General features: G+C 38.6%; 1 protein-coding gene across 1 annotated transcript in view; it reads right to left on the reverse strand.

The window, feature by feature from the left end:
* Positions 1–27,501, reverse strand: part of LOC105916497 (glutamate receptor ionotropic, kainate 5) — a 303,177-nt gene extending 275,676 nt beyond the window's left edge. The window contains exons 1-2 of the mRNA XM_036145472.1: positions 26,829–27,501; positions 12,182–13,970 (exon numbers count right to left, since the gene is read on the reverse strand). The gene's annotated coding sequence lies outside the window, so the exon portion shown is untranslated. The remainder of the gene's footprint in view (positions 1–12,181; positions 13,971–26,828) is intronic.
* Positions 27,502–27,816: the final 315 nt, after the last annotated feature.

Here is a 27,816-nt window from a genome sequence, read left to right on the forward strand (position 1 = left end):
CACAGTATTTGCTGGGGAACTGCTAAAAAAAGGTCATGGAGATCCAGCTTACTGGCCTTGTGGCTCCATTATCTTTATCTCTCTGAGTACTTTTGTAGTCCAAGCTGAAGAATGCTGCACCAAAAGTGTTTGGTTGCTCTTTACACAGCCCTCCAGCATCCCACAAAAATGGCTGAATGGGTGTGGAGTAGAACTCTTGGCAACCTGGAGGTGGGCAGGGTGTGAAGTGCCTCCTTCAGATTTAAAGAGGCCGCACCCAAAATGAGTTGCTCTCAGACGTGCCCCAGAACAGGGGTAAAAAAGGAGGAATGTGGGGGTGTCATATCAATGCATTGCAGTTCCACTGTATATAGAGCACAACTGAATAATTTCAATGTGAAAAGGAAGAACTTTATGTTTTCTGTCAAATTACAAAAAAACTATGTGTGCAAGAAGAAGCTGAAATACCATCAAATATGAAACAGCAACTACAATTTTTACATAATAAATTAAGTTTAGTTTAGCTGGTAGAAAAGAAAAACAAAAAAGCCACGAACTGTCACCATCGTACTGAGCTAAAACCAAAGCCGAAATTTTTGCATAATTATTATCTTTAGGAGCTTGATAACCAAATACTGTAAAAAAATGTAATCACTGAACTGGATTAATCGCCTGCAATTGAACACAAAGCAGGAACTTCCTGAGATGCTGAAAATCAGTCACGAGCATAGAGCGCTTGACTTTGATCTTGATCTCAAACATGATTCATAACAGTCAGGGCAAGGTGAGCGAAATCAAAGAGATGAGAGCGTGCTCAAAAAAAAATGTTCTCCCCACTTGGTGCACGGGAGCAGTCTCCCCATTCACCTCAGCAAAGATGGAAAGCTTTCCAACAGGTAGTGATTGTGTGCGACACCATGAGAGTGACATGTCATTCAGAAAAAAACACCACCCATCTTTGTCGTGTCTGGCAATGACAGTGGTTAATGCTGCTGCTCCTGGCACTGTGTTATTTTCACTCTATGCCTCTCCTCACAAATGAAAGAGACAGACTACATTCTGTCAGCATGGCCTTAAACACGTTTGATATTTTGAGCGTGCATACAGCAAGCTTAGTTAAGTTAAACAATGTTCTATTTATATTATATAAAATTTTAAATAAAAACTAGTAAAGGGCAACTTGAAAATTTGTGTTTTTTTTTTTGTTTTTTTTAACAAACGGTCATGGTTTCTAAAATTAACTCATGTATCCTGTTACCTGACTAATATTTTAGAAAATTATGTTTGTGTTTGCTGGACTTAAGTGTCAGCCGTATAAACATAAAAGAATCAAATTGCCTTTTTTTTGTGAATACAAAACCCTCTTGTCAGCACTTCTAGAGAAAATGTGTAAAAAGCCTTAAAATAAATCGATCTAAGTAACAATCTTCTAAAAATAACAAAAAGTAATAAAAAAAATCAAACCTTTAATACTAGCAAAATAAATTCTGTTTATTTATGGACTTTTATTATTTAGACAGGTAATCTCACTAAGACTGGTGGTCACATTTACAAGAGACCTGCAACATGGATACAAGACACCAGCTACATAAAATAAGACAATTGTTATAAAACATTATATTGGCATGAAAAAAAGGTTTAAAAAGAACAGGGCTGAAATTAGGATTTTTTTTTTGATGTGCTTAAATGTCACAGAGGGATTAAACTAGAAACTGGTAATTTCTTGCTGCAGTTTATTCCAAGAAGATGGATCCAAATAGATAGTAGATAGTACTCTTTTTACAAAGTACTGTGCAATATGAGGGGACACTGAAATAAATAAAGTTCGGGCAGCAGTGGCTGCGACAGCACTGTTTTTGTGACATCTTAGAATGTAGATAGGGAGACAGCAGGCTGAGGATGGATTTAAAAAAGGAAAGCATACTAGTGTAAAGGTCTGCGGATAGATAATGATGGGCAGTTTAGCAGTGAGTATGGGGTACAGTGGTGTTTGAGAGGTTTACATTTTATTATAAATCTCAAGGTCCAATGGTAAGCAACATCAAACATGTGAAGAGGATGGGGTGCTCATGAAAACAACATCACCACAGTCTAGCAGTGGGAGGAAGGTTGCATACGCAAGATCATTACGGGCCACAAGAGTGAAACACAAACTATTTCTCAACAAAAAAACAACAACATAGTTTTAGCTTGAGTTTTTCTTTTTCTTTTTGTCGTGACTGTGATACTTGAGACCCTTTTATCAATGGCAATGCAGAGATATTTATACGGTTCTACAAACACAATGGCTTTGTCAATTATAGACCTAATAGATGGTGTAGTTTGTGGACTTTTTTGTTTGTATTGTTTGCAAAACAAATTGACGTTCTGTTAACTGTGACATCATCAAGGGAAGACAGATCACCCGCTACTACCATCTAATGTAGAACAGATTACTGGATCAATGTGTGCTTCTGTGCTTTTTTGTCTGTCTTGTTGTGCCTCTGCTCTGTCTTCTCTAACCTCAGTCGGTCGAGGCAGATGGCCGTTCATGCTGAGCCTGGTTCTGCTGGAGGTTTTTCCTTCCCGCTAATGGGTGGTTTTTCTTTCCACTGTCGCTTCATGCTTGCTCAGTATGAGGGATTGCTGCAAAGCCATTGACAATGCAGACGACTCTCCCTGTAGCTCTACGCTTCTCCAGGAGTGAATGCTGCTTGTCGGAACTGAGTGTCGGAAGCAATCAACTGGTTCCCTTATATAGGAAATTTTTGACCAATCTGTATAAAGTGATTGATTTTGACTTTGTAAAGTGCCTCAAGATGACATGTTTCATGAATTGGCGCTATATAAATAAAATTGAATTGAATTGAAAAAGTAATGTGGCCTTTGTTTTGTCAGCATTAAGTCGGAGCTGAATTGATCTTTCATTACTTCCGTCTAATCGTTTGACATACCACTGTGTTGCACACACTGTTGACATACATGCAGATACTTTAAAAAAACATCTGACTGTTTGGTAGCTTTTGGCAGAGGATGGAAGGACCCACAGTGTCAAAAGCCTTGGACACGTGACGTTTCGCCCCACTTCTGCTGCCTGCACTTTCTCAGCCAGCCTAATTGAACACACCTGCTCCCAATCATCTCTCCTGTGTGTATTTCATCAGTCTATTCCCTTCCTTGTTAATTCATCTTGGTTTCTACCAGCAAGCGTCCCAGCTGTTTTTTTTTCTCTCCCCAAGCTTTTTAGCTTCTAGTGACTTTTGAACCTTTGTTGTGCTTCGTCTCTGCCTCAGCCCAGTGTTTTTTGGATACTTCTGCCCTCTTGACTGATTCTCTGTGTACTGACCTTTGGACTGTCATTAAACCACAGCATTTTGGAAGCTGTCTAAGTTGTCATTTGGGTCCTGACTGACAGTTTCTTGTCACAGGAAATGCCAATAAAACAGGCAGAAAATTAGTCTTTGGCATTCAGGGCTTCCAAATTATCATTTAATACTTTAGTATTGGTTATTACAGTCATGTGTTGTTTCCTAAAACCAAACTGATGCCAAGAGCAAATGTTTGATAAACTAAAGTAACCTTTATATAAGATAGTCTACAAGGAACACAAATATTAGAAATGGGCCAATGACTATTTAGAATAGCTGGATTGAGGTAAAGAGTATAGTGTGACACTGGTTCTGCTATGACTTTAGCTGCCAAGAGGGAGTATCGAGAAAGGCTATCAGGGTGTGCTGATTTTTTAAGATGGAGCCTTACAAATGTCAGTGGTAGGTTTGTTAGACAATGAAAATGCGTGGCTGCTGAAGGTGTGATTGGTTAATGTAATATGAAGGTGATCCTGAGAGGCCGTATCAAATGATCTAGAGGCAATAAAGTGTCTATTGAAACTGTTGAGCATCCCCAATTTGTTAGAAACGGTCCTGGAGTTGACGGTTATATGGTGAAGTAGTTCAGGTGAATAAAACATTTCCTGAGCGATTTTACAGCTTTAAAATATATGTGTGTCATTACGGCAATTTGTAGTTTGAGACAAAAAAAACAGTCTCATTTAGCTTTTCTAATAGCTGCTGTTAACTGGTTTTGTGACTGTCGAAAAAGCAACCAATAAGACTTAAAGCCAGTATTTCTTGCAAGTGCCCAAAGCTGGTTTATCTTGCAGCTGAGGTTTGTTAAGTCTTCTCACAAAAAGGAGCATGTATAGCAATAATTATTATTATAACAGCAGGTTCAGGCAAGATCAACATCAGCAATCATTAAAATACATCTCCAGTTATAATGAAATAGATTGTCAAGAAAGATCTGCTCACTAAAACGCTCCCCAAGTCTCTTTTTGATTATTATTTGGAGTTCTTTGTCTCTGACTGCCCTCACTATGCAGTTATTCCCTCGGTCAATAGAGAAGACACCTATTTCTGTACATCTACAGTATGTGGCATACTGGAATTAGAAATAATTTTTATTTCGTATTTATGTGAATAGGACTTTTCATGATCTGAATAAAATACAAAAAAGAGACAGTGAACCTTAAAATCATCAGACGCATACCAAGAAAAAGCCTCTGACTCTCCTGTCATCACGTAAAGTCAGGTAAACATGTGGAGTTTGGCAATTCTTTTGGGACTTTAACTGGAACGATCTGCTCTGGTCCAGCTGACAAGACTTGCATTTTTGTTAAACATTTTAGGTAGGTCAGATGTGGAATACAGAATAAAAATGCAGAAAACCAAGTTTTTTCCCAGGGCCATGGTAAACTTATGCAGGTAAAACTCCTGCTCTATGGTGTTTGTGTCTTGAGAAATATGTAGCCAGTCCAAAACCTTCCACTTGTTGCCTTTAATGAACTCCGTTGTTGTTTTGGTAGTGTTTAGAGTTCTTACCTTACTGCATATTTAAGGCTATCTGAATCACTTTGGTTCCATCTCACTTAAAATTCACAATCTATTTTTTCTACAAACTTCAGAATTCATTTTGTTGCTGCCATCAGCTTTTACATCACATATAAAGATTAATGTGGCCTTCCCAAAATAACCTGTACAAACACAAGCCATGGCTTTACCTCCTCTGTGTTTCACAGATGTGATGTATGAGAAAATATACTTATATAATATAGCCTGTTAGATGTTTGCAAATATCACACTGGTTCTACCGGTTCTTGATCCGATTGAGGATGATTACACTGTTTCTCACATGCAAATGTCTATTTGAACATTTTTAGCTGCTCTGAGTGTTTGGAAAACCATGCAAATTGCACAGTTCTTTATCTTGGAGACAAAATGTTATGCAAATGACTATTGGCACACTTTAAACTTCTGCAGGGAAGTTTGTCTGATACATCCAGGCAATTGTGCAGTATTTTACAACATCCTGTACACTGACTACTCCTGTCTTTTTGAGTTGAACATCAATTAACTTGAACATTTAAAAAAAAAAGTCAATACTATTTGCACACTTTTCAGCTTCTTAGGAAGTGTTTTGTCTGACACATTCATGTGATTACACAGTAATTGATATTATCAGATGCTAAGGACTATTTGCATGTTTTTAGCTTCTGCATGAAGTGTTGTCGGTGCATTCAACCTGAACATTATGTCTTGTTTTGTGTCTTTGTGTTATGTGTGAATTCTGAGCCGGTATCCCTACAAAAATGTATTATGGTTAAAAAATGACTATAAAGATTTTGGATTTTCAATCATGAGTAGATTCTTCATGCTTGTGAGTGTTTTTTTCTGTTCTGTTTAGTCTCTGTACTGTTGTCATTAACTCCTTTACTCCTCCTCTCTAGAGATTGTTGCTGATGTTACTGACAACTGTTTATGGGTTTCTCTCCAAGGATCTCAACATATTTCTGTCTTCTATTTTTAAGGTTTAACTTGTTTTAACTGTTCATCGTCTGTTAGTGCCCCCAGTGCTTTATTTGTACTTATACTGGATATTATACTGACTGATATTTGTTCAATGGCTCCTATTGATTTCCCACTTCCCACTTCTCTCAGCTTTAGAATTGCATGTTCCTCAACCATAGGCAACTTTCTGGTTTTCATGTTGGTCAGATATCTGACTAAAACAAGCAGTGAAGGCAAAACCAAACTGAGAGTGGACATTCAGCACTGTTTCCTATCTGAATATTCAGTATAATAGGACAGAGCTGGGCAACAACAAAAACCTGTCAGTAACATGTTCTGATTACTTTGCTCACCTGAACATGAGGTGTCTCTTTACAAACAATGCTATTGTCTGAGTTGTGTATCAGACCTAGATGTAAATACTGGTAAATATATTTAACTCTTGTTTCATATTCATCTTTTGATGTCAGGCTCCAAAGTTTTCACACCATCGCAAAAACAAATCAGTTGGCCTTTCTGCTTTAATTCTTTGGAAGAGAAGCGTGCGGACAAATGTAGAGAGATGTATTTGAACAAAACAGTTGACCAGTACCGGAAATGGAGCTTGTGGTGGAAGAAACATAAATAAGCAAGCACAGCAACAGTTTGTCACTGCAACTGGTGTGGTGGAAAAGCTTTTTTGTTTCCCACCGTTAAAGTTATACATGCAAACTAGTTAGGCATTATTGTGTCCTTGTAAGATGGCCTATTGATCAATTCTATAGATCTACACTGCCAAACTTTTTTAAGTCCTACTAGTTTTTGTCACATCTTGTATCCAGTCTAGAGATCAAGCATATTATTTAAGAAATCCCAAACTCGGGGAGCATTATGAAGGCTTTAAGCCCTATACCAACAAACTGGTAATATGTCATGATTTTAGGTGTGTTTTATCAGAATGGAAAAATTAATTGCAATAAAAAAAAGTTATTGAACAAGAAGTTATTTTGGACAATTCCAAGTGAGATTAATATCTTCTGCAAGCTTTATATTTGTCCCAAAGCTCATCAACCAGGGCTGCTTCTTTATGCTTCTGTTACAACTGTACAGTTGTATTGTCCACAGTTTGACAAGGAATTGAGATGTTTGTTAAAAAAAGGGGGAAAAAATGGTATGTGGTTTAAAATAGATAGGCCTGAAAATACTACTTTAGGAAAATGGATGTAGGAGAAGAATTCAAAGATGAATACAGCATTCACCAATATTAAGATTCAGGAGGAAAACAGTAATCTTGTCTGGCAGTGTAAAGACTTCCAATTTCTAGAAACAGTGTTGCAGGAAATAAAAACGACAGAGACAAATGTGATGCTGTTTTCAACAAGAAGAAACAGATTTAGAAAACACTAATTTATTCACACTAGTTTACTAGGAAAACAGGTGTAACAAGATTATATTATTGCTCACAAAACAAATAAGCAAAAACAAATTCCACCTGCAGTTTGTTCCAGTCTGACAGAGACAGTCAATTTATCTTCACCAATCAAAAAAAGTAATTATTTTACTTTTCACTCTATTAGTTTAGTTCTTAGTTTTGTTTTGTTACCGGCAATGGAAATAGTTATGGGCCATTTGTTTGACAGGTTAAAAATACGTAGCACTATAGCTGAGAGGAAGCCGTACAAAAAGGTAATCAGGAAGTCCAGCTCTGTCACTGTTGCACAGTTTCTCGCACCCAATGGATGCAGCTTTTGCAGAGCTGGAGAGCTCCTTCAGTGACAGCCTGTTGCATCTTAAATGCACAAAGGAGAGTTATTGCTGATCCTTCTGCCCAGCAGCTGTTAGGCTTTATAACCATCACAGCTTCAAACAAACTCAGTGTTTTTTTTTTTTTATCTAAGCTGTGTCTTTGCACAGATTATTTCTTTCTTGCAAATAGCCTCTGAATATTTCTCATGTATTAAAATGCATATAGATGTAGCCTATTTCTTAAAACCACAGTACTCAGTTGCACTTTTTTTATTATGTATAAATATTTAAATAAATAATAAGTTTTTTCTTAGTTTGAAAGTTTGCCCTTTCTGCATACTGTCCTATTATTTCATTTATTTTATATTTTTATCTTTGTGCGTTTTAACGCATTTCTATACATTTTACTTCAAGTCAAAGTTTGCTGCTGGGTTTCTGAGGGACAATAAAGGTAATTTATGTGCTGTCTGATTCTTCTTTTCACACTGTTTAGCAGTCTCCCACTTTGCTTTTCATGTTAGGTGTCTGTACACAATTTAAGTAAGTTGTATCGACATTACCTGCAAATCCATGAATCCATCCAACAGGTTCAGTATAGCTACTTTGTCCTTTTTTTTAACAACGGTCCAGTGTCTTTTGGACCAGTGGACTGAGTTCACTCAGGGACCAGTGCTTGGGCATCACGAAAGCTCTGCCGCTCTTATTTGCACCACCTGTTATACGCATACAATCTTTTTCTTGCTCCATGCCCTTGCAAGTCCAGACATGGAACAATCACACATTAATTTGCAATATACACATCAGAGGCTCATGCAGAGGTATGCTCTCTTTCTTTGTCCATTCGAAAAGAGCACAAGCCCAATACAAATGAGCCAATGTTTCCAAGTGCAAATATTTAAATCCAATTTTCAGCTCAACCATCCACCTCAAGTCACAGCTGGCCGTCTCCATCTCCATTTTGACAGTTTATCTATGATTTTTTTTCAGACATTTTCCCATATTTAATTATTTTCTCTAAATGCCCAGATATTTCAAACCATTTTTCCTCCATTCTAAATGTTGAGGGGGAACGGTACGTCACCGTACTGTCACCCAACTGCAAAGGCAACACTTCTCATACAATTTACTTTTGCAGATGACATACAAAACATATTGACCACATTACACGTATGCCACATCGATCTTTCACACAAATCAACTACATCATCTTTGTGTTTTGTTATTTAAACTTGGTAGAACCAGTTCATTTATGCTTGACATGATTTTACAAAAGAATAAGTTTTAGGGAAAGTGCCTAGAACATCCCAGACAGAGAACATCCCTGTGTGACAACTCTACATACCCTGGAAGGACGTCACAGACTGCAATTACATTAACATTTAGCATGCTCTGAATGTTACTGTACAACGCTTTGATCTTGACAAGAAGATAGTGCTGAACCAAACCCTTTCCATGGTTTTTCAGAGAAAGCAGTGTTCAACACGGCTATGTGCCTTTGTTGATTTAATGAGATCACACCAACCTCTAATGAACTGGAGACCTTCAAAATGTCTTGAATTAGGCAGACCTTGTCATCCATGGATCTACTAGGTACACAGTATGTAGGTCATGAGAAATTACCTCCTCCATAGCCTCTCTTAGTCATAGGGCAGGAGTGTCCTTGAGGGCTGGTGTCCTGCAATTTTTACATGTGTCCCTAGTTCAACACACCTAAATCAAATGGCTGAATTAGGTGCTCAATCTGCAGTCAGATTCTCCAGAGTCTTGTTAATGACCTGTCTTGTTCACTTTTATGAACACATAAAAGTGGCAGGACACCGGCCCTCGAGGCTTGGATTTTGACACTCCTGTCGTAGGGCCTGGGACAGGATCTTATAATCCATACTGTACATAGGAGGGACACATCACGACAGTTCCTAATATCTTGGAGATTCCCCTTTGGTAGCAGGGTTGTGATAACAGCTCTGTAACAGGAAAATAGCAAATAAACAAGGCTGTGTTTAAACACTTAGTAGATCTATTTTACAAACAGCCTTGGAAAACTCAACAGGAGTCCATCCATACTGGGAGCCTTTTGGCCTTGCATTGTTTGAAGGACAGCTTGAAGTTCCATTAAAGACAGAGGCCAACCCATCCTGGGGCATTTCCTGTTTAAGACTCTTGGTAGACCAACAAAAAAGTCATCTTGTGATTCTTTACTATCTTTGAACTCACTTATAGAGAATGAAAAAAAGTGCATTGCTCTCTACCTTATCAAGGCTGTCTCTGTGAATTCCTACCCTGTGTCTTACTTCTAACCATGTTTCTTTTTCAGCACAAAAAAAATTCTAGGAGGATGGCATACAACTCGTACAACTAATGTTTTAAATCTGAGAATGAACCAGCACGCCCCGTACTTTATGTATAGCTGGTAGGGCCAAATGTCTATTGTTTGTTTTAAGGAGTTCAACGTATCTTTGATTTTCTGTGGATTCACTTAATCAATCAAACTCCGCTGTATCACTTTCCAAATCTTCGATAGATCTGGTGATGTCACAAGTAACATTAAAACTGTGCTGTTGAGAGAAATGTTTAATCTGAACCCTCTCTGATATCACCACTATCAATAAAGAGAACCCATTCTCTTTTAAAAAACAAAACAAAAAAAACATGACCGATTAATCACAAAAGCCTCTCTAAAATATCGGTCTGCAGGCATGATTAAAAAAAACGATGTGAAAAGCAACAAATATAATCAAGGCAAGCCAGAAAAATGATTCTGTCTTTATGGTGACATCCTATTGTCTGCAGCTTGCATGCATGCTTCTCTGCAAGTTCACGAAACCATGATTGCATATTAGCCTCCTCAAAGCTCACACGGAAATTAAAAGATGTTTCTCATAATCATGATCTAAAAGCTAATTATCTGTACAGTTAAGGTCTCTCCCTAAAAATAAGTAATCAGTACCGCTGCAAACTTTCAAATGTCTCATTCACAGTATGGAGGAAAAAAAATTGCTGAAAAACAGCAGGGACCAAGGGAATTCAAATATTTCCCTTCCTGGTATATTCGACTAAACAGAATGTATTATTTTATTTTTTAGCAATGTGAAATTTAATTATTAGATAAAGCCTGAATATCAGGAGAAACTGCTAGTTAAACCCATCATGATTTGTGTCTCTTGAAGAAATGTCTTAAAGCAAGAGCAGGATATTACTCATCTTTGGTTTCTGACCCCTGAGTACACGGCACCTCACTCTGATCAGAGAACCAGCTCTCACTGGTATCGTTTTCTGAAATGCCAGCTCCTCTACCCAGCTGGTTGGCATTCTGCATGTTAACCTTAGCCCTAACTTCTGCACCAGCTTCACTTTCTACACCCACTTTTCTCTTCTTACTGCGCTGTTTTCCAGGTGGTGCTGGATCCTCCTGTTCCATCTCAATAGGCTGACCTTCATGATCTACCTCACCCACCTGAACAGCGCTGTTGTCCCTTTTCAATCACCACAATCCACACCAGACTCATTTATCCCAATATTTTCTTCACGAGTTACACATTGTTTTACCCATCTCCCCTTCTGTCATAACTTGCAGCCAACTCCACCATCTCATCTTTCTGAACAACCAGGTCATCTTCATCTTTTTTATACTTTTTACTCACCTCACTTTTTTTGCTTCATACTTTTTACACCTGACTCATTCTCTCTGCTTACCTGCCAGTCATCGTCTTCCAAAGCCCCCTTCTGATCTTAGTCCATGCTATGCTCTTCATTGCTGGGCTTTGCAGCACCAAACTACACATCGCTGGGTTCTGATACACCAAAGATCGCTCAGAGGGGATCTGTGGTGGCGGAGCTGTGACCCCCAGTGCCGGACGCTGCCAGACCGGGGTTATTTGGACATTTTATCGTGTGGCCCTCACTATGGCCAACGCACTTCATAGCAGTGGATCTTGTAAACAATATGTAGTGACAATCTTCTATTGACCTTCACAAAAGATCTCATCTGCCCTGTTGTGAATGACAATAAACACCTGGTGCCTATGAAAAACAACCAGACAAAACTTTCTCAATTGGAGACACAACCTTTTCAGGTTATTTTAAAAGGTTATGTCTCAGAAACTCGTCACTTGTAAACAGGGGCAAGTTATGGACAGTGTTACAGGTACCAGGCTGTGCCAATGGTAAAACTGAAACTACAGCTCCCCCAACAGTTATCCCTTCTTCAACTAATCTACTGACCCGATCAACCTTCTCAACAAACAGGACGACGGCTCCATTCATCTGCGGCGGACTTGACAGAATATGTTCAATCACCTCCCCAAAACCAAAGCAACCTCATCCACACCACAAGGAAAACTGGAACTAACTCTGATGCCACGTTTCCTTGTAAGCATGGAATGGCCACCCACACCGGCCATGGTGTTCAGACGTCAGTCGACCAAAAAAAAATAAAAAATACTACAACAAAACACACACACACACAAAACAACTATATGACTAAACTAACAAATGAGAAAAATATACAATTGAAGAAGCCAGTATTGGGGAAAAAAAACATGTAAAATACAATCACACCGATCACACTCCCTCTTACTTCCCCTCAGCAGAAGAAGAAGAAATCCAATGAGGCAGGACAGACATAATATAGAGAGACTGTCTTTAATACTCACAGAATTATGATGACAACACCGGGAGCCAATATCAAAGGAGTTCCTTGGATAACTTGGGACACTTTAATCTTGGTGAGGTCCAGGATGGAGCGTATGATCCACAAGGACGGGAGCAGGGGGGAAAAAAAACTCAAAGGGGAGAGAGGAAATTTAGAAAAGAGGAAGCACTGCTTTGGGGACACTTGGCAGGAGCCTCTGGGTGTCTGAGATTGAGGAAGGAAATAAAGTTTGCTCCGTCCTCCACGGATTCAGTACCTTGCTGCTTCTCTTCCTTTCTGTCTATCGGTTCCTCTCTCGCTTTTATCTCAGGCTTGATATGGAGATAGAAGAAGCTGCAGGGAAAATTCCAGAAAGGACAAGTCCATGCTGGGATGATAAATCTTGAGGGAGGGATAGAAAATAGATTTAAAGAGACGGGGGAGATAGGAAAAAAGTCCCCGTGTATCTCCCCAGGAAAACACAAATGAAATTGTGTTTTTCTCCCTCTTTTCCTGTTTTCTCTTGAGGAACCTCCACACTTAAAACTCTTGTTTGGAGATGAGAGACTCACAGGGGCAGAAACAAACTCAATTAGAGATGGACGGAGATAATGGTGTGTATCGGTGGCACCTGCTCAGCCTCCTCTTTCTCTGTCTGACTGCTTTTCCACCTGACTGCCAAGATTAAGGCATATAATCAAATTCTCCTAATTGGCCCTGATTGTGGCAGCCAGCCAGGAGTTTCTCCTCTCTCTTGTTCTCTCTCTTTCTCTCTCTCTGTGATTCTTCACACAGCACAAAGAATGGCAATGAGTCCTGTGCCTGTCAGTCAAGACTCTGGGCTTCTGCAGTCAATCTTTACCACTGACTCACAGCTAGTTATTATCTTAGCGTGTTGGCACCTTGATCTGGCCATATCCTACGCTGTTTTCTGATCCTCCCTTTTATTGAATACCAGGATGACCGACAGCTTCTCTTTTACCCTCTCCTTCCTCTCGCTGTTGTTTTGTTCTCGGTCACCTTTTTCTTTTCTTTGTGTTTACGTCTAATCACTCCTGCTCTTCTTCTTTCTAATCCACAACTAGGTGAACTGCAGTTAATTGCTTTCAGGTGTTTCTAGCAGGAGAGAGCTGCAGAAGATGGCACGGAGGAATTCACGCCTCTGTCACCATTAATTAAAAAGATGATTACTCAGAAAACAAAGATTAAAGATGTAAATAGGAAGTGCACGGGCTGATAATAACCTGGTGGGACTTTATAAGTCTCTCTCAGCTTATTGACTCAGTGTTGTGTTTCAGCTTGTTAAAAATGGCTGGGTGTTTGGTGGAAAAAAGTTTCTAGGTTTCCTCAGGCTGTTGTGGCTACATGGTAGGGTGAGACACATGTCATCTTCTGTGACTCAACATTGTGGGGAGGCTTGTTGGAAGAACTGTCCAATATTTTTGCCTTTTTTCAATTACATTTCATCCACTGTGTCGAGGCTCAGGGTTGGTGTCAGTTAAGGTCTTTTGCTTCGCAGAATTCAAAGAGGATCCAGGAATAAAAAGGGAATTCACCGGAGGAACAAGTTTTTCAATACACCAGTAATCTTCTTTATCCACTTTTCCTTTTCTCTTTTTGGTCTCCTCAAACAAGCAGCTGGAGACTATCGAGGCTTTGAACCGATAGAGTCAACATGGATCTGCCAAAGATGTGTGGGTTGGCTGAAAGGCAGCAGGCATCAACTGCGGTTGGAAGCCAAGGCAGCGGAGTCCACCGAACAATTCAGGCTTCTGGCATTCTGGGTAATGATGTATGTGATTCAGTGGCATCTGCAAAGACAACAACAAAGAAGCAAAATCTTAAGGTTAACATTACTGTTTATTTTCAGTTAAAAGTCAATCTTTCTTTTTGCCACACATCTCCTTCTAGCAAATCAATTGTTTTAAAGTGAAAAAAATGTAGGTGAGAGAATTGTTTAATAATTGCAATGTGTAGGAAACATTGTTTGCAAGCCAAGTAAAGATATGTGGCTAAGATAAATGCTGCTTTTAGGCAGCAACATGATCTCACAAAACACCTTTTAAAGAAAAACCCAAACTTTGAATTGAGAACATTTCTTCTGAGCAGTAAAGACCCAGTAATAAGAAATAACACTTTTCTTTCACAAAATCAGTCCTAGGATAAATGTTGGTACCCTTGCAGTTTATACGTTGTACAACTCCCTTTGCCTAATGGACAAAACTGAGTCATCTACTATAATATTTAACAAGGTTGAATCAAACAGAAAGGGTGACAATTCCTCTTAGCACCAGCTTAATAGATCACCTAGAATCACAAGGTCCTTTCTGGTGCCTTCTGCTCTTTAGAAGTATATACATATACACTTGCATATAAAATGCATAGGAAATAATGGATGTGTTGGAGTCTTGGCACCCACAAGAAGCCACTCTTTGCTGCAGTTCTCCAACAGTTACATTTCAGTATGCACCTTACTATCAATGCACCTCCTTCAATATGCACCTCACTATTAATTGTGTCCTGTTAGATATTTTGCCAAGCCTGGTGGCGGTGCCTAAATGAAATGGGCAAGAAACGGCTAAGGCAGCACAGCTGAATATGTGGGTTGCCCCCGTGAAAAAAAAAACTTGCCAAATCCTCTCTGCCAATGTCACCAAACAAGAGTCAATAGCAAAGTAAAATACACTGTTTGGCACTGGCATAGAGGATTTGGCAAGTTTGTCATGGGTACAACCCACGCAGTAAACTGTGCTGCTTAACCCAGAGAAATTACAAATGTGGCATCATTTAAGGGAAGTTTTACAAGCTTTGCATTTGTGAGAGATTTATTGCCAAGAAACATATTTACAACAAAGAAATCAACCAAACAGATTTCCCCACTTTTTGTAGTAGGTTTATGTAAATAAGCTAAACTGTTCAATCTGTAAAAGTAAGAATTATCAGTACAATTATCATCTTCAGGGTGGTGCTGTTTATAGGCTGAACTCACAAAAGCTAAATACAGTGGAAAAGGACAGAAGACATTGATTTAAAAAACAAATTCAAAGATAATCCAGCTCACATATGTTGTAAAGTAAACAAAGACCTTTACTCCTATATTATTAAAGATACACTTGCAATGATTCCGGGTCTAGATATAAATCATTTATAAAAAGAGCACTGACTTTAATATATGATGATAAGTGAGAAAACTTTGAAATGGCTTAATGCTGCTTGAGTTTCTCCTCAAGCTGTCCATTTCCTCCACGCTGTGAAGCCTCCTTGCCAAGATTTAGACAGACTCATGGGCTGCAGCACTGCATACAAAACTTGCTCTCCACACACACCACAGAAAAAAAGTTTTCTTAACCATGAGCCATTCATTTTCCATGGCTGTGTTTTAAAGCAATGAAGCATTTGATCAATGATGGTACTCCACTAAGATAGTGGCATCCTCCATGTGGCAGCCTGTAATAGCTTGATGGTGCACACACAGCACAGAGCAACTTTTTATCCTCTAGAAAAAAATAATTAGCAGTTTATGCACACATTTCTCAAGGTTTCTCATCAAAATATTTTTGCTCTTAAATAGACCACAATAAAATGTCATGAGCTCTGTTCAATTGAAGTTCATCAGAGATCAAATAGTTCTTGTTGTCTGTTTATTTAATTATTTGATGCAGCCATACTTCTTTTATATGACCTGATCTTGGTTTTAGACGCTCATGTCCTTAATTATGTACACATTTTGCAATCAAAATAAAAACCTCTCAAAGCCATACTGATTTGCAAGCAGATGATTCATAGGCAACAAACCATTCATGCCAAAGTTTATTTTGGCCCAGATATTTGTAATTTCCCACAGGATTGCTAGATTATAAAAAAATCTAATTTTGCTTTTGCAAGTTTCTAGATCTATTACATTGCATTTAAGGGGATACATTTGATTCCACAGTTTGTGGAAAGGCTGTATATGTAAAGTATTGTAAAAGATCTAGCCTTAAATATGATATATTTAAGGCTACTTACCAGGCAGAAAATTTGGGCCAAAGCTAATTGTAATCCCAAAAGAAAAAAAGGTAAAAACAAAGAAATTTGAAAAACTCTCAGTTTCAGGTCTACAGCATCAACCTGACAGTGATAAGGACTCGGTTCAACAGCACAATGAGATTTATACTGTTTGCTGCCTTCAGTCTTTTTAAAAAATGGGTCATTTGAAGGTCTTCTTGCTACCTGAAGTGTGTCACTGATGAAATAATATTAGAGGATCAGAAATCCTTTGAAAGTCAAAACATTTTCTCTGAGCTGTTAGGTATTTTGAAAGCAAAAGCCATGTATTTGTTTCAGAATATTTTTCAAAGTTTGTTCAGATTTATCATAAATTTAGATAGCTCTTTCAGTATCAACACAGGGTCATGCAAAAGTATTTTCCCCTGACAAGGTTTGCATGTTATATTTGGATATTGTGTGGTGAACCAAATCAGGCAGTGCATAGTTGTGAGACTGAAGACAAAGGATGCAGAGCTTTCAGATATTTGCCTTGGAAAAGAGATTTAAAACTCAGGTAGAATGATCTTTTAATTAATTTTGATCTCCATAAATCTGACCTTTATAGGGGAGAGGTGAGACAAAATGGTACTGTTAAAATAAAGGTATAAAAATGTGAAAGTTTACCACAATCCCGGCTGGGTGGGGAAATCAATCATTTGGAAGCTGTTTTGGTCAGAAAAAACCGAAATTGAACGTTTTGTGCTATCACCTTGAACACACCTTCCCCATTCTAAAACATGGTGATGGTGGCATTATGCTGTGGGGACAGTTTACTTCAGCACGGATAGGAATAGGGAAGTTAAAGTACAAATCCTTGAAAAAAACTCTGCAAGAGGCTGCAAAAGTATTATGCCTGGATAAAAGGCTTATCTCCCAGGAGGAAAATATTGCCTGTATAACCAGAGCTACACTGCCTTATGATTTAGATTAAATCATATTCATACAATAGAAAAGCTCAGTCTAAGTCTATACTTCAATTCAACAAAGCATCTTTGGCAAGACTTTTTTGCTCTTCACTTCAGCTCGTTCTCAAAAATGATATAGTTTTAGCTAAATTGACAAGAAGAAGCGACACAATTTTCAGTCTGCTGATGTACAATGCTAATAGATATACCCTAAAAGATTTGCAAAAAAAACAAACTGCACAGCCACAATGACTACATAACAAAATAGCTTGTCTGGTGAGTACGTGAGAGTGTGCTGAAACTGTGCTGATAATTATAACCGAGGAATTTCAGTGAATCCCATAGCCACTTCACCGTTGGAAATGACTATGATTTGTTTGCTTTTTTGAAGAACAAACAGTACCAGTACTGTAAGCCGCTCTAGGATTATCACTATTTTCCAAACATGGATTATTAAAGATGAACATTGACACAAAGAAAGAAAAAAAATATGAAGTGTATTCATCACATTGTAAGGTGACACAAATCTCTCAGACAAGAAAGGAGAAATAGCTGATTTGTTTTATTTCCACTGCCAATCATATTGGAGAAACAAATAGTGCCATTGAAATACATCTATCTAACCATACGGATTCTTTCTCACAAATGAATTACAGTTGAAATTGTGCTGTTAAAGTGGGTTATCTAAGAAGCTGACTGTAGCACTAGACAACATTGGCTTTCACTGAGGCTGCAGAGTGTCGAGCCGCCTGCATTTTAGCGAATGTAAAGCCTTCCAAGATATGTCTGATGGGTAGTTTGTTCCGACTCACATCAGCTAAATACTGACCTCCCGTTGTGCCCTATTTCAATTTTATTGCTTTGTCCCGCCGCTTTGCTCTAATCATCTGAGACATGAACCATCTGTGACAGAAAACCTTTACTATCCTGACCATTTAATATCCCCACAGTGCCAATTTGTTACACTTTGTGAGCTACAGTCAGATTTCTTTCTCTCATTCTTTTTTTCTTTTTCTTTTTTTGCAAAGCAGATACGCATAGGTGGAAATGTGACCTTTCCAATGGTAAACATTCTCAATACTGCTCAAACGCCATAAAGTTTGTAAAATATTTATAGCTGATTTAAAACATTTTTAATACGTTAATAGATAATTGTAAGAATTCATTCATGAATCATCACTCTTTAGTCTTATTAAATCATGCATGTGTCTGCAGTGTTTTTGTAGTTTTCTCCAAAGTGTACTTCCATTACATCTGCCCAGTCGGAATCAGACAAGATAGGCTCCAATTAAAGGCCAGCCATTTTATCTCCCTCTGCACCACCCATCATCTCTTCCACATTCACTTTGTTAAAAAGGGCTGACCACACATGCTTTAATTACAACATAAAAGTGCAGGGCCTGACACCTTCCCCTCCGCTGGACATAAACTGTGACGGCTTGTTGTCAGCCGCAGATAGCAGCCAGCTCCTTCGTGTGAATGGCCTTTCAAATGGCGGTGATAGAGTTTCTAACCGATGTTGTCTGCCGTGTACGACATGATGAATGTTCCTCCCCGTGCTAGATGACCGCAGCACAGATTGAGGGGTGAGAGTTGATGTATGGATGTTGGCATCAAGTAGGTTAATAAAGTCAGAAAGAAAGGAAGGTGCAGTGAAATGATACCAACTCACAGCCATGTTGCTTATATTGCCTGACAAATCCTGAAAAAAACTATTTTTAGCTTAGAATATGTTGGTAAATGTCTTAATTTGTCTGTTTTTATAAAATTATTTCCTGTTACACTGCTTTACATTGAAGGTCACCTTTAACTCAAAGAATAACAATGAGCATTTCTCTTTGATCATAATCATACAATAGAACAAGTCTGATTACTGGCTGTAAAGTAAAAAGCAAATCCTCAAATAGAGCCTGTTTGACAACATAAAAAATAGTGAAAAATCTCACAAAACAACATGTCATCTAGCAATCTTAAGAAATTAACTGTCAGTCAGGAAATGATCACAAAGCAAATACTAAGGCTTTGAGTCTCCAGTGTGCTCACAGTCAGATCCCATATTCACCAACTAAAGACAACATACAACAGTGGTGAAATGTCTCAGGCATGGCCAGCCAGTCAGAATTACTATAACATCATCTTCAAGGGTATCACTTACGAATAATTGATGGAACCATGGATTTTGCTCTCTACCAGAAAATCCTGAAGGAAATCATCTGAACCTCAGTTTATGACTGTAAGCTCAAGAACACTTGGGTTTTACAGCAGGACAATGATCTTAAGGACATCACCAAGTCTACCTTTAAATGCCTTAAAATGAAGATTCTGGAGTTTTCTAGTCAAAGTCTGGACTTTAATCTAATTTGGATTCCAGGCCAAATCATGCTCCTAAAACCTCTAATGCGGTTAAATGTGAAAACCCAGCAAAGAGGAGTGGGGGACAAATTCATGTAAAGCAATGTAAAAGACTCATTGCCAGGTAGTACAAATGCTTGAGTATAGTGAGCAGTTGTTGCAGACAATGGTGGCACATCCGGTTATCAGTTTGGCAACATTTAATTTCCACATAAATCCAGACTAGTTTAGATTGCTTCTTCTTCTATGAAGGAAATAATTTGTAAATTTGTCCGACATTACAATTCCTTTGATGATCTGAAACATGTACTTTAGTTACTTTACATAAGTCTCTATGAGCTAGCCACATCCTGGCATTGGAATGTTCGCCTAGCCAGAGCTTCTCCAGGTCCTTAAAGATGGATGTTTTTACTTGTGAACACCAATGTTCAGATTTTTAATTTGATTGAGTTTTGGACTTTGACCAGGCCATTCCAACACATTTAAATGTTTCCCCTTAAACCACTCGAGTATTGATTTACCTGTATACTTAGGGTCCTTGTTGTGCTGGAAGGTGAATCTCTGTCCAAGTCTCAAATCACAGACTGACACAGGTTTTGCTCAAGACTATCCCTGTATCTTTCCCTCTACTTGGACCAATGTCCTAGTCCTTGCTGCCGAAAAGCATCCCCACAGCAGCATGCTGTCGCCACCATGATTCACTGTGGGAATGGTGTAAATTGTCCTCAGCTTCCAGTGACCACACCCTTTGAATGGGAGTTTACAGTAATTGTCTGTATTGGCGCTGCCACAAAAATCTGGGGAGCACATGAATATATATCTTTAATATATCTATCTATAACAAATCCAAGTCTGCAGAAACACATGTTGAAATGACCACAGTCTTCCGGGTCAAATGGATGGTAGGATTGAGTCTGATTTTAAATACATCCGTCTCAAATGAATCAAGCATTCATCTGAGACTGAGTCTGACTATGTGTATGCTTACGTGTGTATGACTGAGTCTCTTCTTACTGTCTTAGTTATCTAAAATAATGTGGAAGAGGTGGGGCTAGATTTATTTTATCCACTACATATTATGACTGTAAACCAAGGGCAAATATGTTGAGGGAGACATAGGCATTAAACTTCATGGTCTCATCACTACAAATCCCTAACCCTCACCCTACACCACTCTCTGTTTTTGTCATAAAACATCATAACAAACTCATCAAATACTGTACTTTTATTGTTTTATAATCAGAAGATCCTAAAGGTACTTGCAGTCTGCTTAACTTATAATCAACTACTACTGTATTCAGACTAATGTCATAGCAAAGAAAACATGGACTTGGCAAAACATCTGTAAATATCATGGAGCAACCGGTCTTATAAAACACATAACACCATTTTACAAGGTGTACATGAAGAATATAAAAAGAGGCCCTGAACCAAAAATGAAATCAGAATGATAAAATGAATAAACTACTACCTCTATCACTATATAGAGCCATCGGAGAGGCTTTGCTGAACAAAGAATCAGACTGACACCTTAGTTAAGTCCCCTTAGGGGTCAAGAAATGTAAAAGGCCTGATCCTGTCTAAACCAGTTTGATACTATTACATTTGAAGGAAGATTCCTTACTTTATACCTTCTGGACAAGAGATACACAATTTAGTTTCATGGCATATATTTGATGAATATGAAATTACAATAAATTGTTTACTTCAAAATCTCTGTACCAAGTTAGTAACACCCTTTAAGTTTTCAACATAATTTCTGGGGGAAGAAAAATCAATTCACTGATCAAAACTAATTCACATAAAAGCTGACCAGTTTCTGTGACATCTTCAATAGGATTTAAATATTTAAGTACTACATAAGATAAGCCAATATATCAGGTACCTCATGGTATATACGAGGCAACAAAATATAGACTTTATTATTGAATCTGAAAAATACAGAAATTTAAATGTAGCACATCCTGATGAATGATGCATATCTGTCGACGACCCATTACCACGCCATATATATATATCTACAAGGTCAATAGCTATTTCTATATTATGTTCTATTTTTGAAAATATTCTGCTATAGTTTTACAAAGACCTCGAGGCATAACATGGATCTCCTGTTTCCAGTTGTACACAATCAGATGTAAAAAGAATCGACTGGAAAGGGCAAGTTGTTGAATCAATGTAAGTTAGAATTGACAGCTGATTGACAATTTGAATCATTATATTTCTCTGTATAAGCGGGTCCAGTGATTCAGAATGGAATAAATCCTTTAAACCAGTCATCTTGACCCAGAAGAAGGTAAAAGCAAAAGATCGATCTCCTAATGTCCCTCCTTGATTGTAAAACTGACAAAGAACACACTCACTGCTTCTGTTACAAATTCCGTGTTCATTGAGCCACAGGGCAGGTGTGTGTGTGTGTGTGTTCTTGTACTTGCACCCTGAGCGAGAACATTTTTTGCTCATTTTACTAGTGAAGTGTGGACTTTAGTGTAAAGTCTTGTCCTTTTTGTAGTCCTCACTTTTTTCTGGGCAAGGTGTTACGTTTAGAACTAAGGGTTCAGTTAGGTTAGGGTTAGGTATTAACCAGTAAAGGTCAAGGTTAGGCTACAGAACTTCTTTAAGATGATCGGAAGTCTATGGAAGTCAAGGCACAGTCCTCACTATGTACATGAAATAAGTGTGTGTGTGTGTGTGTGTGTGTGTGTGTGTGTGTGTGTGTGTGTGTGTGTGTGTGTGTGTGTTGTGGCAAATTCCCACCGGAGAAGTATGAAATAGGCTGAATATTTTCCTCTTTGCATTGCCTGAAGTCTAGCACTAAATATATATGCATAAATGCATAAAATAAGACACACAGCTTACGGTGTGTATGTAGACACAGGAAGAAAAAAAAAACCCACAGTTTTAAGGCTGGAACTGAACACACACCTGCTGCCTCTTGTCGCTACTGATGCTCATACAGAACAAAAGTCGACTCCATCAACTGTCAGAGTGATGACAGCTTGGTAGCGCATTCTGGTAAAAAAAAATAACATGCATGTATTAAACCTCGAAAAACTAACCCCAGCTACAACATCTAACTCCTTTGACTCTCATAATAGCACATTGCTTATAATCACCTAAATATAAAAGAACAGAAGAAACACTCTGGCACAATGATCCTTTTAAAAATGGCATCACATTTTGATCTTGGCTGAACTGCATTGTTTTATTATAAAGGACTTCAATACACTGATCCATTACCCAACCATGCCTAAAGGCTAATTGCGAACAGTTAATGAGTTTATTTTTCAGAGCATGCCATTTAAGTACATTTAGGGAGATTTATTAGTTTTACTCCAAGAAACTTCTCGTAAATGCCTACTTTTGGAGAAATTGAAAAGTGAATTATCCTACAATATACAATGTGGTTTGGTTGTGAAACATTGCAGGCAAGGCTTTTCTTTTTTTCTTAAATAGTGCCCTTGGCAGCAGTTAACAACACAAAATGCACATAATCAAGGTAAATAATCTCCTAGAGGGGAGGCCTGTGCCTATTTTATTCTTCTCTCACAGACACAAGTGCAGTACTATGTACAAATCCAATCTATCAGTTATGTAGAAAGCAGGAAGAAGAAAACAAGCATGGTGAGAAAGAAATATGCTTTACTCCAGAAGATAACTGTTAAAGTCTCAACCACTTTAAAGCAGTTAAGTATTTAGAATTGCTTCGCTTTTCCTTTTAAGTGTGTATCCTGGCACTTTGCTGACGATGTTGGTTGTACTTAAATAAACAACCTTTGAGCGAAAGCAAATAAAACCGCTAGCTGGCTTCATAAATAAAAGAGTCTGGCTACAATCACAATGTGTACAAGAATCTTAAAGGTATAGTGGACGATCCTTTTGCGGCTTCGAGTTCCATGGGGATCACGTTATCTAAGTGTTGTCCCACATGCCAATCATTTTGACGTGCTAACCTAACAGCAGTGTGCGTGCTCCTTCCTTGCTAGTTTCCTCTTGCTGTGCATGCGTACTTCTAGTGTTTACGTATCCAGTGAGCTTCAGTTTCAGCCATTCATTTTTGTGGTTGAGAGTCGCAAGAAGCAAACTGTATTACAAGTTTATGAGAAGAAGGAGAAGGTCTCAGAGGAAAGAAATAAGACTAGAGTGTATTTGGGAGATTCTTTCATGTGATCCCGCTGAGGAGCGGAAGAGCAGGTAGGATGATCTTGCACATGCGCAGTCTTTCAAAAAATTACATGGCCGTTTTTTTTTTACCTACCTTTCCGGAAAAATCGTCCTCTCTACCTTCAAGCTGCTGTTTCTTATTTTGCCATGTATGTTGGCATATGTAAAATCCTGTTTTACTATGGTCTATATGCAAATAAATCAACCAAGTTTTATGAACCATCAAGTCCCAGCAAGTCTGTTAAGTGAATGTGTTGCTTATTATGTGCCTCCATTTTCTATAATGCATATGCAGCATAAGGTAAAAATGATATAGTCTGCCAAGGCACCAGGAAAGAGATAGTCACTATTTCTATATCATAACTCATTTTGTTATTGACTTTTTTCACTCCTGGCCATGCAGGGCTGAAAATAGAGTATTTAAAACACAGTTTATGATTGGCACAAATAGTCTAATAATTATATGGCGTAACATTAGTGAAAGGAATTGAACTGCCATCAGTTGGAGACACTCGGCATGCTGAGGTGGGTAAAGCTTCCTCTGTTCAGCAGATGGGATGTCTGCCCAGTGTAGCATTAGGTTGAAGAGTGTTACCAGGTCATTTCTGCAGCATTTTAGAAGCAGCTATGTAAATGCATAATAGTGACATAAAAAGTATAAAGAAAAATGAGTTTCAACACTCAAGAATGTTTTAACATGTACAAAAAATGTGTTGTCTGATTTGGATTACATACCTATGCTGCAATAATCAGAGGTCAAGAAAGGCAGTTACTTGGTTTTGTTGTACACCTTTGCAATGGCAATGAAGGCCTTGAATCAAAGTTGCATATTTTTGGGCTTTAATGAAATGCAAGGTAGACGCGCAATTAAACTACAACATATTTTTAACATCTATGAGATTTATATACTGTATAGTTCTGGAATTTCCAGACTCCCAGTCAATCAGACCATAAAACCTCTAAAAGGAGACATCCACATAAGTTGTTATTGTGTTATTTCTATGAAAAGTGTTTCTGTTCAAAACTCCATCAAAATGGTGGGGCACCGGTCCTTCTCTATGAGTCTAAAACTAGGATCCTTTTTGCATTCCCTTTGCCTTCGAATTCAAAAATAAGAGAAATCGGGATTCCAAAGTAAAAAACAAAAGTTTAGGATTTCAACAGGAAGACGGTGCTGAAAGCTGGTGTTTTGTTCATTGTACCCCCAAAACCAAAAGAGAACCCTAAGTTGAAACCAGAAAATTTTAACATTTCAGTAAAAATAGATTTGTGTGCAATTTGACCAACTTTGTTGCAATCTTATTTAAATTATGGAGATGGTTTGTAAGTAGAGCCAAAGCAGAGACATTGCTTACTCCTGAAATGACATTTGGAAATAGTGCCACATAATACAAAATGAGTTTAAAAACAGTAAAAACTGGTTAAGTAAATAAAAAGGGTTATACAAGAACATTTATACACTTCCTTTTCTTTATTTAGCAAGGATTTATAGGGGAGTTAAATTGAAAAGACATTATAAGTTTTCCAATTTTCCTGATGTTTTCTAAACCTTTTATAATATCTAGCAATAATGGTTATATTTAGGATGGATCAACGTCAAGTTGTTTGATGGATTCGAATAAATTTCATTGTTGTTTTTTTTTGGCAGCTTAATTTGCATAGCAACCAAAATATAAGCACAAGACCTCTGGTTTATGTCACACCATTTTACTGTAACCAATTGAAATGGTAATTAAAGCTTGCTTGACTGTTAAACTTAGCTGCAGAAGCTGACACATACAGGTTGTTCACGTTGACTCAACAGTTCACCGATCAGAAAGGATGAAAGCAGTTTTGCCTGACTACAGAATCATTAGCAGTCACTGCATCTGTTTCCTGCTCATCCAAACAATAAATAGTTTGGCAGCAAATTGGACCACATGGGATGTTTTAAACATATGAGCTCTGTTCATGCGTTAAATAATTTATCCTGTGAATGAGTCAACTTCCACCCTGGTATCTGCGTCTGAGCAGGGGGTGATCAGAATGACAGTTAATTTCCAGCTATCTTCATGAAGCTAACTTGCTCCTGTGTGAATACTGTGTTCTTTCATGACATGCATACATATTTTGACTTTAATATTAAAATGCATGTTTTATATATACTTTTGTTTTAAATGTGACTTTTGGGATCAATGACATTAGCCCCTCATTTTGTCTGTTACAAGATTTATTGTGTTATGAGGTGGGAACCCTGTGGATCCAGCACACTCTACAAACTCTGGATCAGGCTGCAGTCATTTGATTCCAAATCAATGATTTTTCTTTCCTTGCTTTTTTTTTTTTTTTTTTTTTTTTTACATTGTAGCACTGAAAGATAGACTTTGCCAGGAAGTTCTGTTTTAGTAGCGATGTAGCAGGTCTATCACAATATTGAGTGGTACATGTTAATTAACATTTTTCTGGATGCCAGGAAACAAAATCCTTCAATAGAACCACGGTTTGTTACAAAATCTGCCATTTCCTTTATATGTCAGAAGTTTTATTAGTTCTGATTGGCAACACACATTAATATATCCAAACTCTATCACAGAATTTCCGGGTTAAAAGTTGAAGGGGATGATGAGTCAGACAGCATTGTCCAAAGTTATGGAGGTGTCTCTGCATGTGTGTTGGAGAAGGTAAGAGGGATGGACAATGATGGATGGAGAGATGAATGCAAGGATTACCTAGGATCAACCCTTTACTGTCGATTTTATGTCAAGCCCTTTGCCTCTCAGCTTCAGGCATCAGCGTACAGAAGACTTTGTGGTTACGGTGCATAAACAAGCAAGGAAATCTGTATGTGTGCGTTTAACCCGATAGTGCAGGCGAGTGATGGTCGTGGGAATGGAGAAAGAAGAAGATGAGGAAATTGCAAAGGAGTGAAAGACACAAACCAAGAAAGATGACGGAATGGTAATGAGGGGCACTACATCTGATGGACTTTGTCTGAAAATGAAGGTTGGACATTGCTTGGGGGGAGAAGCGATGTGGTGGGGTGATGGATGAGCAAATTATGACCCCAATCCCAGAGAAAGGTGATGAAAATAAGGTGGGAAAAAGAATAGAATGTCACCTAAAAAAATAGTAAAAGCAGCAGAAGACAGCAGTAAAAGAGCAAATCCCTATACTATCCCCCACCCCACACACACACACACCCCCGCCACCCCTCCAATTAACACACATTTACACACTCACCCATCTGCTTTTCCTGTCTTTGGGGGAGCCACCAAACCTGACCGCCAATCGTAGTCCCAGAACAGTTACTAAAAAGCCGACAGAAGGCTGGAGAGAAGCGAGGTAGGAAAGGGGAAAGCAAAGCGCGGCAGCAGTTCCTGATCAAACAGGCAAAGCTTCTCGTGCAGACGAATGCATCAGAGGGTTGGGAAAAAAGGAAAAAGGAGGGAAAATGAAGAAGGTGCAACTGACACCTGGAACAAACTCTTCCAGATCCCAGGTTTACTCCACATCCACCTGATAGAGGAACTCTCAGCTGTTGATATTTAAACAGGCACACCGGCACACTAACACAGCTCCCTCACTGAGCGCTGTCGCAGTGACACCATCAGCTGCAACGCTCCTAAGGCGGATGGTGCGAGAGGAGAAATAAGCATGCACGGACCTCCGGCACCTCCTCCCCCTCTTCCTCGCTATTCCTGTTGTACCTCCTTGTCAGCTTTATCCAACTACTCTATCAAACAGATGAGAGGAAGATGGTCTTCTCCTGCTCTTTTGCCATTTTAAAGCAGTTAATTACGTCCGCGCTGCACTGCTGCTCAGTCTCTCCTCTTTCTGTGTCCTTCACTGTCGGACTGACTAGTGCTCCACAGCGCAGAGCAGAGAAGCCGGACTGCGCTTAGCTCACTCCCTCTCCTCTCCTCTCTCTGCTGCTGAATGTCGTTCCTCACCCCCCACCCCAGCCCCCCACCGCATTCAGTTCCCCTCACATCTCCCATGATTTCTCTTTCTTCGTCGACGCTACATTAACAACAGGTGGAATACGGTTTGAAGCTGCATTTGACCATCAGATTATATTCAGTGATTAAAAAATGGCAAATAATGCTATGTAATTCCCTTTAGCTCCACACAGTTAAGCGCTTCATGTTGTAAAGCTCACCAGAACTGACAAAGACTCTTGGATAGGTGTCAAAACGTTTCAGAAAGAGCTGAGCGAAGGTCCGGTTGC

The sequence above is a fragment of the Fundulus heteroclitus genome, chromosome 13 (assembly GCF_011125445.2).
Source record: "Fundulus heteroclitus isolate FHET01 chromosome 13, MU-UCD_Fhet_4.1, whole genome shotgun sequence".
Taxonomy (NCBI): domain Eukaryota; kingdom Metazoa; phylum Chordata; class Actinopteri; order Cyprinodontiformes; family Fundulidae; genus Fundulus; species Fundulus heteroclitus.